Source organism: Oryctolagus cuniculus, chromosome 9 (assembly GCF_964237555.1).
Source record: "Oryctolagus cuniculus chromosome 9, mOryCun1.1, whole genome shotgun sequence".
Classification (NCBI taxonomy): Eukaryota; Metazoa; Chordata; class Mammalia; order Lagomorpha; family Leporidae; genus Oryctolagus; species Oryctolagus cuniculus.
Genome location: NC_091440.1, coordinates 59,549,512 through 59,565,787, shown reverse-complemented (window position 1 = coordinate 59,565,787; position 16,276 = coordinate 59,549,512). Strand labels below are relative to the sequence as shown.

Genomic DNA, 16,276 nt, shown 5'->3' with positions numbered 1-16,276 from the left:
GAATCAATTCAAGCACAACTGTGATTAAGGCTCTTCACATTAACACATTTAAACTTCACAAAAAGCAGGAGGTAGAGGTATTAACTGCCCTGTTTTATGTAAAGAAAATGAGCCTCCAAGAGGTTAAATTACTTGACTAGCGTCATAGTACAGTGGAATTGGATCCAGACCCAGATAGTTTGGCCCTCAGTTGAATGCCTTTTCCACTATACTCTGCTATTTCTCTTCCTTTGTGCCCCTTTTAAAATATCTTCAATGACTGCTGCTAACAATGTCCTTCCCATCACTAGGCCTTAAATTGTGTTTCCTTTGATGTTATTAGATAGAAAAAGGCTTTTTCAAGTGATATCGAGTTTTTTTTTTTTCCCCAAAATCTTCTCCATCTCTCAATCTCTAGCTTTCCAGAGATGTTGGAACCTTTATCTTCCTCGCAGGAGGTATAGAATCTTTGAACAGTCAAATTAAATAGAATCTTATTATTAGCATTTTCTTTCCCCAATGTGCATTGCTGATGAGAGTAGAAATTCGTATCATATTTCTGGAGAGCAATTTGGCAATGTGCATTAAAACTCTCAAAATTTGGCATATCTTTGGACTGAGCAATTCCCCTTCTGGGAATTTATCCCAAGGAAATGATTGGAGATGTTTGTGGAAGAATGCTCATCATAGCATTATTAACAATAACAAAAAATGGAATAAGCTAAATGTCTCTGTCAGAGGCTGTTGTTTTTCTTCCACTAGTCTTCCTCTTCTTCCTTAGAAATAAAAAGTTGTGGTTTGTAAATGAGTACACGGCCACCCAGAGAAGCATTGCATGACTTTGCCCTTCCCTACAGCTAATTTGTGGCCATTAAAAATGTTTTGTGTGACTTTAAGTGCACACACTTTCCTCTGACCTTTTTCCTTTCAGGTCACTGGATGGTGAATATGATGGTTAGATTTCAGGCATACATGTTAGAACGGGAGTCAACACTCTGAGGATGATGAAACAGAAACACACAAGGGGTCTGGTTCACCATGCAAGCCTTGATTCACCATACCAGCCTTGAGACTTATTTTACAGGAGCGAATGTCAACTTTGACCTAGTTTAAGTGACTATATTTTTAATTTTTCTGTTACAAATGACCAAATATAATCCTAACAAAAATAATGTTCAACACCAAAGGGATGGTTAAGTTACACTGTATGCATATATGCATTTTAGGATATAATTCCAGGCAACTGTTAAGATATCATACAAGAGTATTTATTAACACAAGAATATTTATTTTAGGGCTAAGAGGAAAAGAACTGGTCATACAAAAGCAAGATACAGACAATATTTGCAAATATGATTTTAATATATATATTTTGGGGGCTGGCGCTGTGGTGCAATGGGTTAACGCCCTGGCCTGAAGCGCCGACATCCCATATGGGTGCCGGTTCTAGTCCCGGCTGCTCCTCTTCCAATCTAACTTTCTGCTATGGCCTGGGAAAGCAGTAGAAGATGGCCCAAGTCCTTGGGCCCCTGCACCCGCGTGGGAGACCTGGAAGAAGCTCCTAGCTCCTGGCTTCAGATAGGTGCAGCTCCGGCTGTTGCGGCCATCTGGGGAGTGAACCATCGGATAGAAGACCTCTCTCTCTCTTCCTCTCCTCTCTCTGAGTAACTCTGACTTTCAAATAAATAAATCTTTAAAAATATATATATATTTTATATATATTGTTATATATATTTAGAGATATTTTAATATATACATATATTTGTGTATATGCATATATCTATATACATATATGTATCTCGCTCATATCTTTGTGTCTATAAATGTGTATGTGCATGTGCATTTATATATATCACCAAAATATTGACAGCTGCTCTGTTTGAATAGTGGAATTGAAGGGTGCTTCTAAAGACATTTTAGTTTATTTATTTTCATTTTATTTGAGAGGCAGAGAGACAGAGATCTTCCATCTGCTGTTTCACTTCCCAAGTGTGTCTAACAGCCAGAGTTGGGCCAGGCCAAAGCCGAGGCCATTATTTGGGTGGTAAGGACTCAAGTAGTTGAGCCATCACTGCTGCCTCACAGGTTGTACAGTAGCAGAAAGCTGGATCAGATTGGAGTAGACGGGACTCGAACCAGGCACTCTGATGTGTGATGTGAGTATCCCAAGTGGTGACTAAACTACTATGTCAAATGCTCACCCCTTAATGGAGTTTTCCTATTGCTTTCGTAGTAAGCATGTAATACATTGGTTACAAAGGGAGAAAAGTTATGCAAAAAAATAACCTTGCCACAAAATAAAGCAAGTTTAATTATGATTCACGAATTTTAAAGGAAAAGCCCATACTATCAGATAGGAAAAAAAAAAAAAAAAGGAACTAAAAATTAAGGCAGTCATACCTCTTCACAGTGTGCATTTTGTAATGTGCTGTGGTTGCATATCTTGTTATATTGATGCATGAACGATTATGATTACTCTTTAAAACCATATGTAAGCCAATTATTTAGTATATAGGTGAATGTGTATACTTTGAAACTCTTACTCAAATAGGATGTGAAGCAGAGGGACATTCTAAAGATGACATCTAGCGGTTGCTGTGGTAACCATACAGACTCCATTTTGGTAATCTTTCATGTCAGATTGTAGAGTTGAAATTGGCATATTCTTAGCTTTAACATACAGGAAGGAGGCAATAGTTGGTAGTCATTGACCCTTCCAGGTTGTATTTGTGATAATGATTTAGCTTTAAAGAGATGTGTGGAATCACAGTGGAGGTGTTAAAGGACAGCCCTAAAATGATTAAAGGATATAAAATATATGTTAGAGTTTTCATGGCAACCTTAAAAAGCTGTCACTCCAGCTAATCATTAAAGTTCATCTTTATTATAGAGCATTTACTATGCAGCCTGCACCATACTAAATGCTTTATAAATATCATCTTATTTTCATCTCTTTCATGATTTAAATCCTATAATAGTCCTACAAAGTCTATTTTCATTGCCATTTTTGAAGGAGAAAAAACTAATACATATATAGGTGAGTTGTTCAAAATCACATTGTTTAGACCTGGTAATGTCAGGATTCCAACCCAAGTAATCCGTCCATGCTCCTAATCACTACCCTGATACCTAGTCTGTGTCTATTCCAAATGCACCTTTTGAAGGGAGACACCTCATACCACTACTGGCTTATCTAGTCTGTCTTTTCTGTTTTTTAAGATTTATTTATTTATTTGAAAGGCGGGGTTACAGAGAGGGAGGGGAGGCAGAGGCAGAAGCAGAGAGAGAAGTCTACGATCTGTTGGTTCACTACCAAATGGCTGCACCCAGTTGGCCCGGGCCAGGCCAAAGCCAGCAGTCTCTGAGCTTCATCCAGGTCTCCCACATGGGTTCAGAGGCCCAGACAATTGAGCCATCTTCCACTGTTTTCCCAGGCACATTAGCAGGGAGCTGGATTGGAAGTTGAGCAGCTGGGACTCAAACCGGCATCCATTTGGGATGCCAGTGCTACAGGCGGTAGTTTTAGCAGCTATGCCGCAGGGCTGGTCCTGCAGTCTAGTCTTTTATTTTTTTAAACTTTTATTTAATGAATATAAATTTCCAAAGTACAGCTTATGGATTATAATGGCTTCCCCCCCATAACGTCCCTCCCACCCGCAACCCTCCCCTTTCCCACTCCCTCTCCCCTTCCATTCACATCAAGATTCATTTTGGTTTCTCTTTATATACAGAAGATCAGTTTAGCATACATTAAGTAAAGATTTCAACAGTTTGCTCCCACACAGAAACATAAAGTGAAAAATGCTGTTTGAGTACTAGTTATTATAGCATTAAATCTCAGTGTACAGCACACTAAGGACAAACATCCTACATGAGGAGTAAGTGCACAGTGACTCCTGTTGTTGACTTAACAAATTGACACTCCGGTTTATGGCCTCAGTAATCACCCTAGGCTCTTGTCATGAGCTGCCAAGGCTATGGAAGCCCCCTGAGTTCACTGACTCTGATAATTTTTAGACAAGGCCATGGTCAAAGTGGAAGTTCTCTCCTCCCTTCAGAGAAAGGTACCTCCTTCTTTGATGACCCGTTCTTTCCACTGGGATCTCACTCACGGAGATCTTTCATTTAGTTTTTTTTTTCCAGAGTGTCTTGGCTTTCCATGCCTGAAATACTCTCATGGGCTTTTCAGCTGGATCCGCATGCCTTAAGGGCTGATTCTGAGGCCAGAGTGCTGTTTAGGACATCTGCCATTCTATGGGTCTGCTGTGTATCTCACTTCCCATGTTGGATCATTCTCTCCCTTTTTTATTCTATCAGCTAGTATAGTGTCTGCAAATACTAGCTGATAGAATAAAAAAGGGAGAAAATGATCCTGCAGTCTAGTCTTAATAAGCCACACTCATTAAACCACTACCACTGTGAGTAGACACTGTGTGATTTCTGAAAGTGAGATATACCCTTGTCATACAATATGCAACTAAACTGACAAGAGTGATTGTACTTTGAAGTCTACCTCTAAGGTAAGTCAGAATGGCTAAATAGGGTAAATGTAGTAAGTGCAGTAAAAGACATGCATCACAGCTGAGGCAGTGAGAGGCTGCCTCCCTGAAGTGCTGGCCTTTGAATAAGCTGTAAACCTTCAGAGAGCAGCTGCAGAGAGCAGAACTGGCATCCCTTGTTTGAAATGCAGACTATCAGGCCCTACTAGATCTATCTGTAGATCAACTAGATCTACAGACTCTGTAGTAGAATAAGACTCTCACATGATTCACAAGTACATTAACTTTTTTTTACTTTAAAATAATAGATTTATTTAAGTAGGAATTGTTATAATCATCATTGTCTGCTTAAATATGAAGTGTTAAGTGTTTAATTTTCCTTTCTGGATAAGTTTTACTTTCTTATCACTGTTTTGAAAACAATACCACAGGAAGAGGGTCCCAATTCCTGCAATTTTTCAGGAAAGTGACATTTCAGGAATGATTGTAAAATTGAAATAGATATTTGCTGATCTTACAGAGTTCCAATGAAGCAAGGCAGGATCTGTCACAAGCCATCGGGATTGGGGTCATTGTACCGAAGCAGATATTCTCTTTAAGCTGGGATCTTATGACCAACCATTCAGTTACACGTGCTTTGTCTCAGGAGTGTTGTATTTGCCTGGGTCAAGGGTGGTGGGTAGGTTGGCCAGGTGTGACAGCTAGTACTTTGCAAATGACATCTTAGCAACCTTCATTAAGATCTGAAAAGCACTGCTTTAGAGAATGTACCTGTAGCATTTCAATAGTGTATATGGAAGGAAAAAGCACTTAGACCTAGGGAACAGCATGAGCACAGGCACATCAGTGGGGACAAATAAAGCAGCTTCCCGACACTGCCATGTTTTGCAGGCTGTAGCGGACACTGTGGAATGGGAGATGGGGGGCAGTGGGAAGATAAGTATGGATCAGTTCTTGAGGGCCAAATCTTGTTCTAGAGCTATATCTTGTTCTAGAGATAAGAGGATTAACTGAAAGGTTTGGAGAGGAAATGATGTAATATTTTTATTTAATAACCTCTTAAAATTTATAAAGTATTGAAGCTTTGTAATAAATTTAGAACTTAACCTTTGGGTAACATGCAACTCCACATGTCTTCTTTAGTCTTTGTAACATCAAACAAATCCATTATTAATAAGTATTGAGTTTATGGAGGTTATTAAAAGAGAATGGAGTAAACCCTGAAGGCAAACTGGAATACTGAGAATTCTACACCTATCACTCATTCCCTGCCAGGGATTTGATAGTTAAATTGATCAGGGAGATTTAAAAGCCCACACAACCTTGTCTTTTGTGAGTAGAAGGATCAGGCAGATGAAGAATTGTTCTACTGTATTTTGCACGGGTCAGGCTCTCCTTTGCTCTTTGAGTTTGAAAAGGGCTCCCAAATCCCTTCCTCCAGGCTCCTTTGATGAAGAAACTATGAGAGACCGAAGCTATTTTGTAAAGCTGTCAGCTATCCAGAATAAAGCAGCCAGGAACAAGAGCAACAGATAAGAGGTGCACTCTCAGGCATGAGGGGGGAGCCTTGTCTGCTCAGGATTAGAAGGAGAAGGGAAGAGGATTTTGGAAGGCTGGTGAGTCAACTGAATGGAATCTTCACCTGCGGGCTGACAGCAATGCTGCTGACACAAAATGAGTCAACAAAGACGTCCTATGACTGGCTAAGCGACAAAGACAAGGAAGGGATAAGTATAGCTGGACACTGGATGCTTCCTATCAGGGTGGTTGTGTTGATCAGGGAGGCTGAAGTCGAGGGAGAAGGAGAAAGGTAGATCATCACCATACTGCCCCTAAATCTTGGGGCTTGCTTACTGCAAAAGACTTTGTTGCCACCAGTTGTCCAACTAACCAGCCCCCTTAAGGCAAACTCATATTCTGATGTTTGCTAGGGCCTGTGACAAGTCAGATCTTGGGAAAGTTTGCCTTGCTCTCGGGGTTGGTGACCACTGCTTTTGAATCCATTTTTTAACCTTCCTCAACACATTTAACAACAGAGAACTACAAAGGACAAAACCCCATCTGGAGAAGAGAAAACCACACGCAATGGCCAATGTCTGTAACATATAAGCATAAGCAAGGATCTCCAACCTGAATGAGGTGTGTGTTCTGACCTCAGCCAGTGAGTATGGCCGCAAGCATGGTCTTTCTTGGCTTTTGTCCTTTGTGACCACATTTGAGCTGGGCATTAGGACTGATGCACTTTACCAAAGTAATATGACTTTTTTTTTTTTAATTGAGGATTCAGCCATCACAGTGCTCTGTTCGCCAGGTCAAGGTTTAGTGTTAATTTGCATGTGATCAACTCCACAGTCGCAGCTGGAGAAAGTGCTTACATTTCCTTCCAGCATAGAAATTTCCATCTCTGAGCAATAGGACTAGGTGATGGGCTCATGCGCTTAGCTTTCAGCTTAAATGATGTGCATCTGGGTCTTTTCAGGGACATTCAGAACAATTTCTTGGGGTGAGAGTCACAGATCATATGTCTCTTTGCCCCCAGATTGCATCCCGGAGGATGGTTTTTGCCATGGAGTGATTATCATTTTTCTTAAATTAGATATGCCAGACTTAAGATGAGTTTGGGAGCAATAAGAGGGTGCAAGGCTCTGTGTGCTCTCCCTCTTCTTGGCTACTTTTTGCTTTTATTTTCTTGTACTTACTTTAATTTGGTGGAGAAAATTTTGCTTTTTCTACCCTTAAAACTTGTTAAGTTTGCTAAATATCAGCCTCTTCAGATTGTTGGCCTTAGTCAGAAAGTGTCTAGTTCAGTGATACTGTATATTCTTTCTTTTCTGCTTTCAGAGGAACTGTGTTTAATTGGAGATGATCTTAGCAATGTAGCAGAGCCCTTCTAATCCCTGTGCTCCCCAAACCTCAATCTCTGACACTAGAAGACAGATTATCTGAGTTTAAAAATACAAACAACAGTTTACAGGTAACAAGAATGCAGATCAACCTTTCAACTCAGTGTTGAGAGGTACACACAGACCTTGTCCTTGAATCCTTTCAACCAATTAATCATGTTACAGTCTGTTACTTACAATTCCTTTCCCAATATAGAATTTGTCATAATTTTTAGGGGGCTAGTGATATAAAACCAACTACTAATTGGCTTCCACATAGTGGGGGAACTCACCATTTTGCTTAAATGAAAAACTCAGTAAGAGACCAGGAATGATTGGATCTGAGTGCTCAATGTCATGTCAGCTTTCCCTTGCAAAACATTGCCTTCTCAGTCAGACAAGTGCTCCAACCCTGGTGGTTTCACAACCTCTTTACATCTTCTGAGATCCACAACCCCAAAGGAACAAATATCTTTTAGCAATTACTGTGTTAATCTCAGAGTTGATGCCTACTGGCCCTTGATGGCCTTTGTGGGGACATAGGCTTCTAACTGAATCACTCACTGTGGCTAAGAAAATAGAATAGCTTAGCTTAGCCAAGCTGGGGTTATGTGGATATCCTGTAATATCCTACATACATGAGTTGATTTGGTGAAGAGGTGGTTTCTCAAGAGAAAACTGGATGCCAAGCAGGCGAAACTAACAAAATGTCTTAAATATCCTGATAGATCAGAGTTGAAACTGGCACGAAAGTCCAGTCTTATTTTAATGTGTGGCTGGGCCAAGTCTCAAATATCATTCACTAGGTTTCACTTTTTGTAGAAGTCTTATATAATATATAAGATCCACATACTAAGCCTATGATCCTATAGGTAGCTTTTTAGCTTTGAATTCAGGCAATATTGTGGGATAAATATTTCACTATGGAGTGGCAGGACTCTCAACAGTAGTCCACAAACATTAATGAGCCTTTTTCTTGTGGTAATCACTATACTGGATGCTGGGATACAAATATTATGAAGACATATTTCATACCCTGGGAGGACTCAACAGGGATAAGAAATATATCTCCAAGTAAGTGAATCACAATATAATGTGCAAATTCCTATTGCAAAGACTACACTTATCTTTTAAGATCCCAGAAAGTGCTAGGCACTGGGCTTTTTGTTCTTTCCACATTTCCTTACCTAAACTTTAAAGCAACTGGCGGTAGGCATTGTTCCCTGCAGACATTGAGGCTTAGAGAAAGGAAGTCTTCTGCCTTCGGACATCCAGCTATTGAGTAGCAACAGCCTGTGAGAATTCTATTTGGGAATACTGTATTTCTTAGTCTTGGGGAATACTGAGAGAGTGTGACCATTCTTTAAGTAGCATTAGATTCATTTATTGGTTTCATCTTCTCTATTCCACACAGCTTATCTGCCACAAAGTCCTACCAATTCTCTGTTTGCACTGGTCTTCAGGTTCATCCAATGCTCCTTCCTACTAATTGCTCAGGCCTTCAACATCTTTGACATAGATTGCAGAGGCTTCTTGCTCCCAGTCTCTCTTTAATTCATTCTGCTACCATCTGGGTTTGAGGTAGGTGGATATTTTGTATCATGTAATACTGCCTTGATCATTCATTTGAGAAATAATATAAGCCAAATATTATGCTGGATGCTGATTTAAAGCTTCAAATAAAAAATAGTCTTTTTGAGCATTTCATTAATGTTTTGGGAAAGCAATCACATACATTATTTATCACAACAAAATTTGTATCAACAACCCTCTGCTTCACAGACATCAGCACTCTCTCATGGCTACTTAAAAGTCTTGGCACTTGGGATCAGTATTATAGTGCTTTGGATACCCATATCCCATACTGGAGTGCCTGTTCTAGTTTCAGCTACTCTGTGCTTCTGATCCAGCTTCATGCTAATGCTCCTGGGGGCAGCAGATAGAGGCCCATGCAAGTGAATTCCTGCCACCTTGGATTTAGCCAGGCCTAACTGGCTGTTACAGGTATTTGGGCAGTAAAGCAGTGGATGGAAGATATTCTCATTCTCTCTCTCCCCACCTCCTGTTTCTCTCTCTCTCTTTCTCTCTCACCTCTCTCCCTCTTACCTGTATTATTCTGCTTTTCAAATAAACAAATTAATTTTTAAAAGAAAAGGTATTGACATTATTAACTTAACATCAAGGTCTTCCTCACCCATGCCACCCATGCCACCCATTCAATCTTGTCTTGCCCATTTTCCTCCTTGTACTCATTCCAATCAACTGGTGTATTCAGTCCCATTAGAAGGTTCTGAGCCTGCCCTTCTCTACATCTTGCTCACATTACTCCCAGGTTCTCCCCATCTCTGGCAGTTCTGTCTGACTATAATTCATCTCTAAGTGGAGGTTACTTCTCAGTTGTACCTGCTACAACCTTCTCTGTGTCATCTAGCACTTGAAACCATCTCTGAACTCTGATGGATTTTTTTTATGTTTAAGTATTTTCTCCTAACAGGGCTGTGTGCTTTATTCTGTCACCAATATGTGATCAAATCTGTGTTAATGAAGAGCTTGAAAGTGCTCTAATTAATGCGGACGTGAGCTTTTGTGCAGAGGAGAAATAAAGGGACTCAAATAAGAGGAAAAGATATGAGGATTAAAGTAAGGCACAGATGAAAAATTGCTTCTGTCTTTGTTGTTTTTATTCTTCCCCTGCATTGGTAGATTCTCTGTTGAAGGAAAAGCCTCTTTCTTACTGAGTGGAGGGACATATTATATAATCATTGAGTCAATGAATGAAGGGCAAACACCAAAGTCAAGTTTATTGGCTCACTAAGGATTTGCAGCATCTCTGAACTAAAACAGTAAAATGTCTTTCATTATTAATTGATTTAATTTCCTTCCTGCAGAGATATTAATACACACTACTAATACAGTAGTTTAAAAATCAGTTTTGTATAGTATTTGAACATTACATAGTTTTGACAGTATCTTTATTAACATGATGATCCTTATGGAAAACATTTTCCTGAGTGAAGATTACATCATTTCAATCCTGATTTTATATTATCGAAAAGTTATGATTAGTGTTTATACTCTATAGTGATTTTCTCTGGATTAAAGCACTTAAGTAGTTGATAAAATATCATTTGTTTCTGTGTTATGCTTATAGATGGTGTTTTGGCTGACTTCAGGGCTGAATTATTTTCCTTGAAATGATTTTACAACAAGGACCAGCAATTTTCTGATAGCTGTTTTTAATACATGATTGTGCAGTCAAGACCTAATAACAAATTGATTATGCAATAGGGTAACAGGAATGCAAGATAATGATACTTGTTATCAGATAACTAGAAAGAGTCACTCTAAGTTTTGGAGAGTTATATTATTGAAGATGGAGTTTAGACTTTTCAAGACATGGTTTTTACAAGAAAATACACAAATAAATCCTAATGTAAGTTAATTTGTTTTCTATCAAATATCCTTTAAACTACAATATCTGGACGTTAGTCCTTGAAAATAGCAACATTGTGTTTGATGATATTTTGCCCATTCATTTGCAGAACATTCGTTTAGTTGAGAAATGAACATGGGTCTCAGTACAGCACATAGAGCGATTTGTTGTCAATGGCACTGAAGCTATCTCTTCCCCAGGAAAGTATTAGTCCAGTGTCCTGTAAAAGTTGATGCTTATTTAAATACATGAGCATGATAATACAGCCAAAGTAGCACATTAAGAATTTTCCTTTAGCTTATTTTTTTCTCCAAATATACTTAGTTTTATGTAACAAGAACAGGAAAGTATGCAAAAACCCAGACACCATTCTGAATTGGTGGTAACTTTTTCCACATTTTTGCTGAAATTTACTTTGGTCCATGAAACGAACTTTAGTGTGTCAAGGAACACATTCATGTTGTGTGTTCAGCAAAGCAGAAGGTCTTTCATTTAAATGATTGGACTGCAAATCCTGTTTCACAGATCTGATTTCTTGATATTTTCAGACTGTCTGGTGCTTTTGTTTTAGGAACAACAGTGAACTCCATGGGGAGTTCACCAAATCCTCCCCTTTTAAAACCAAACTGAGCAAGAGGAACAAATTGCTCTTGATTTCCATGTTGGTTTTCCTGTGGTGTCGTATTTCCCTTAACCCTGTTGTTTGTTTTGCTTTATATCTGACTCCAACAGAGATCAAAATACATTTTATGGACTTATAGTTTGGCAATATGCTGGCAAATGGGAAAACAAGCAACATAAAGCAAATTTCTACCACAGTGCTTTTAATATTGAGACAGATTTTTATCTAACAGAGCCAACAGAATGGAACATGAGAGTACCAGCAGCTCAGGGCTGTAAACACAGCTTCCTGATGACACATCCCTAGGGGACAGATCATACAGTTTCTATATTATTCAGCTTGTCACTCTACTGGCACAGAACTGATTTTTGCCTCGGAAAATGTCTTTTTCCTGAAACTCCAGCTGTCCTCCATTCATAAAGCACTGTTTTAATAAGGTGGCTGTTTACTGTGAAACAATGAGAGTGCTAATAATGAATCACTAACAATGTAGCATATTCCTTATCATGGATGGTCTACTTGATGCCAAACAGCTGGAGGAGAAGTCAGGGGGAGGGGGGAAATGCAATCAAGCATTTAGACAGCATCGCTGGATGTTTCCAAACATAAGCGTCCAGATGTTTAGCACTGTGGAAGTCATATGTTTGATTGCCTGCCTTTTTCATATTTTATCTGGATCTTTTGATGTTCTGTGGATAGAGTCGTGGGCTATTCTTCATTTTCAGTCTGCAGAACGGTTTTGCTGATCGTGAGTGGCAACGATAATGCTGAAGACTAACAGAGGCCAGGCTTGGCGGGGATTGTGTGAGATGAGGGAGAAGAGACTTGGACTGTGGTTAAATGGGTCCCTCTCCTGGCTAATGTACATGGAAGCATGTACTTTTTAAAGGCACCAGCTGAAGTTTCAGGTTTCAGTTAAGTGGAAGGGACTAGATCCTCCTGTTCCCCCCGCCCCATGCCAGAGGCTGAATAACCAGGAGTTTCCTTGGCAGACTCGATCCTAAGAAACAAAATTGTCTAAGGTACCATGGAAGATACTGGTTTAAAGGGAGCCTGCTCTTACTATGCTGAAGTAGAGCTGTTTCCTTCTGTAGACTGATGCCTCACCAGGCAAAATTAAAAGCCTAGAATATAGGAACTGAAGCACTTTCTCTTTTTTAGGATCTCAGTGTATCCTACCCAAATCAACTCATGCTTCCCTCCATACTTCTCTGATGCCAGTTCTTGGTACTGAGAATTAGAGTCAGTGCCAAATGCTCTACTAAATTAAAGCCCCTGAAAATTAATCATCTTATCAAAAGTGGCTCAGTTTCAGAACTAGATTCATAAGTTCTGGTGCTAAAATAAATGCCAACTCCCTTCCAAGAGTGACAGAAAAAAGAAATCCAGTCATTTACTGACATGTCCCTGCAGGAATCAATAACAATACAGATCGTGGAGGAGCCAAAAATAGCCTGGGCATGTGAATAACTCAGCTGCTCCCTGCTTCAAGATGACTACTTAAAGAGCATTCTGCACTGAGGAGGACTTCGTGGCAGGAGGAACAATGTCATCATTAACACGTGGGACTGTTTAGCATTTAGAACACTTCGCACATAAAGAGAGCTTAACACAGAACTATATAGTGTGCTTTAGACAGATGGTTTAATGTTTTTTTAGCCTTCAGCCTAGAAGGCCACCCATGGTTTTCTTCAGCCAAGGGCTTTTTAAAAATAATTGCTCTATAGCAATTTTCTAACAAGACTGACTGCAATGTATTTCCCTAAATCTTTTTTTTTACCCCTAAGTATCCCTTGCAGTGCTTTGTGGTTGACGAACCTCCCTGTCTGACGCTGGTTCCTTACATGTAAGCAATTATGGACATAAAAGAAGATGAAGGAGCCGAGATTTCATCATTAATGGTTTCTTTGCTATTGAAGAGCTATTCAGAAATGATTACTTTGGAAAACAGTACTACTCTGATTAGACACTGCCTGACTCCCAAGAAGCTGTCCTCCCCCCGTCTCTACTCCGAATCTTTCAGTACAGGAAATGACAGCCCAACAAAGATGGATAACTGTGGGTGGCAAAGGATGAATTACACTGAGCATACATGTGTTCATCTTGAAATGGGAAAGAAGAGCCATTGGGTCTCTCTTTGAGAACAGCCAAGTGCGCTTAGGAAGGAATACACAAGCTTTGGATTTCCTGATTTTATTGTCAAAGTGAGATGTGAGTGCAGTGGAGAAGCTGACAAGGATATATCTTTCTTTTTAAAGATTTATTTATATACTTTGAAAGTCAGAGTTACACAGAGAGAGAAGGATAGGCAGAGAGAGAGAGAGAGGTCTTCCATCCCACTGGTTCACTCCCCAATTGGCTGTAATGGCTGGAGGTGTTCGGATCTGAAGCCAGGAGCCAGGAGCTTCCTCTGGGTCTCCCACGTGGGTGCAGGGGCCCGAGGACTTGGGCCATCTTCTACTGCATTCCCAGGCCATAGCAGAACCAGGACCATGGAACAGACCGGGAACAGCCGGGTCTCAAACTGGCGCCCAAATGGGAAGCCAGAACTGCAGGCGGCGGCTTTACCTGCTACACCACAGCGCCGGCCCCAGGATGTATTTTAATTTAGTGCATATTTCAATAGGGACCTTAATGGCCCCCTGCACTGCCTTGGCCACAGTTCACCTCTCGCAGCCCTTCTGTGAACACTTTCAGATCAACAAGAAGATGCAGAGGCCCAGAGACCCTGGGGATTGGCCCCAGTGGATGCTTGTTTGTGTATTCTTCTCTATGATACTTCCCCTAGTGAGGTTCTGAAGAGGCATGCTTACGCACCCGGGACAGAGACAAGCAATCACACAGCAGAGAGGGTTTAGTGATAAGATATATTTAAGAGGGCAGCATCCCCTGTCAGAGTACTTGGAATTGCCCAAAAGTCTGAACACCGAGCCTGCAATTGGCTTTTCCTTTTGAGGAACAGGTATGTTTTGCTGGGGAGGCTCAGATATCCTGCTGATACTTTGAGCAGGGTTTGACCTGAGTCCTTTCTGCTTCTGTGGCTGCTGCTAGTGTCAGGGTCTTGCATTGAAAGTGCCAATTTCCTCACCTAAGAAGATGGAGCCCTCGGCATTGTTATCCGTGTTCTGTCTGGCTACCTGCTGCTAAATTTTAAGGCGAGGTGCCAAGCAAGATTGGCTTGAGCACCCTGCTCCAGGTGCGTGAAGGCTAAAGGCAGATGATCATAGCGGATGCAGGACACGGCCGCGAAGTCCGTGCAACCAGGCCCCACAGTGTCCACTGGCCTCTGACGTGATCAGCTTCTCGCGGAGTAGTTCTGGCTGCTGCACGTGGAGGTGGAGGTGAGGGACCTCTACGACCACGCGCCTTGCTTCCCCTGCACCCAGATCCCCGTGGAGGTGACCGAGGGTGTGGCCCTGGGCACGCGCATTCCCCCTGGAGGTGCCGGTGGACGAGGACGTGGGAGCTAACGTGCTGCAGAACGTGCGCCTGGCCGAGCCGCACAGCCCCTTCCGTGTGGAGTTGCAGACGCGCGCGGACGGCGCCCAGTGCGCCGATCTGGTGCTGCTGCAGGAGCTGGACCGCGAAAGCCAGGCTGCCTACAACCTGGAGCTGGTGGCCCAGGACGGCGGCTTCCTGCTGCTCACTGACACAGCTGCCCTCAGTGTGCGTCTGCTGGGCGCCCACGACTACTGCCCCGTTCTCCCGCAGGACGCCGTGGCCTACGTGGAGTTGGCGGAGGACACGCCCGTGGGCTCGCTGCTGCTGGACCTGCAGGCAGCCGACCTGGACGAGGGTCCCAACGGCGAAGTGGTGTTCGCAAGATCATCGTCTGCATCTGCGACGTCAACGACAACCCGCCGGACATCGCCATTACCCCACTGGCCGCCCCGGGGGCTCCCCTTCGCGGCCGCCGCCGCTGCAGCCCTCGGGGGAACGGACGCGACCTCATCAGCAGGGCCTGGGATGCCAGAGGCTGGCACCACCTCTGTGGTGCTGGAGGGGGCGGCGCGCGAGAGCCTGGTGGCTCTGGTCAGCACCTCGGACAGGGACTCAGGGGCCAACGGGCAGGTGCGCTGCGCCATCTACGGGCACGAGCAGATGGTGAACGCGGCGTCGCTAGACCGCGAGCGCATCTCCGAGTACAACAGACGCAGGTGGCCGAGCACCGCGGCTCGCCCCCGCTGAGCACTGTGAGGCCCTACACGGTGCGCCTGGGCGACGAGAACGACTATGCACTGGTCTGCCGCACCCGGTCTACGAGGTGTCCGTGCGGGACAATAACCCGCCGGGCGCCCACCTGCCGTGTGGCTGCCTGGGACCCGGACGTGGGCCACAACGTTCAGGTTGGCTACCGGCTGCTGGAGCGCCGTATCCACCTGCTGTGTTAGTTTTGCTATCTAAGGGTGGACGCGATTACTAGGGAGCCGGACATAGGGAGACGCTCTCTCGACGGTGCTTTGACAGCGAGGAGCTGGCCGAGGTGCAGCTGGGACTACAGTGCAGCTTCTGGTGGAGGATCAGAACCCCCACGCGTCCCGCCTGGTGCTGCTGCTGTTCTCCAGTGGCTTAGGGTCGCTGTCTCTGCCCCAGGGTGCACCCTTGGGTTACCCGGTGACCCAATGCAGGCAGCAGAGGCAGACCACGGCTCCAGCGAGGAGCTTGCATCCTTCTCTGCAGCCTTTGAGCGGTAGCCTTGCACCTGGCTAGGAGCGAGCGGTTCATGTAGCGCTGCTTCTCGGCGCAGCCCGCCGGCCCGCCCTGGGGTGCGGTCATCGCAGTGCGGGACCGCCTTGTGGTGCCTTGCTACGCTGTTTCTCGTGCCTGCGGACCTGGCGCCACCTGGTGGGGAAGTGGTATC

At 43.0% G+C, this 16,276-nt stretch overlaps 1 pseudogene; it reads left to right on the top strand.

Moving 5' to 3' along the window:
• Positions 1–13,271: 13,271 nt before the first annotated feature.
• LOC127491967 (protocadherin-8-like) lies at positions 13,272–15,806 on the top strand (annotated as a pseudogene).
• Positions 15,807–16,276: the final 470 nt, after the last annotated feature.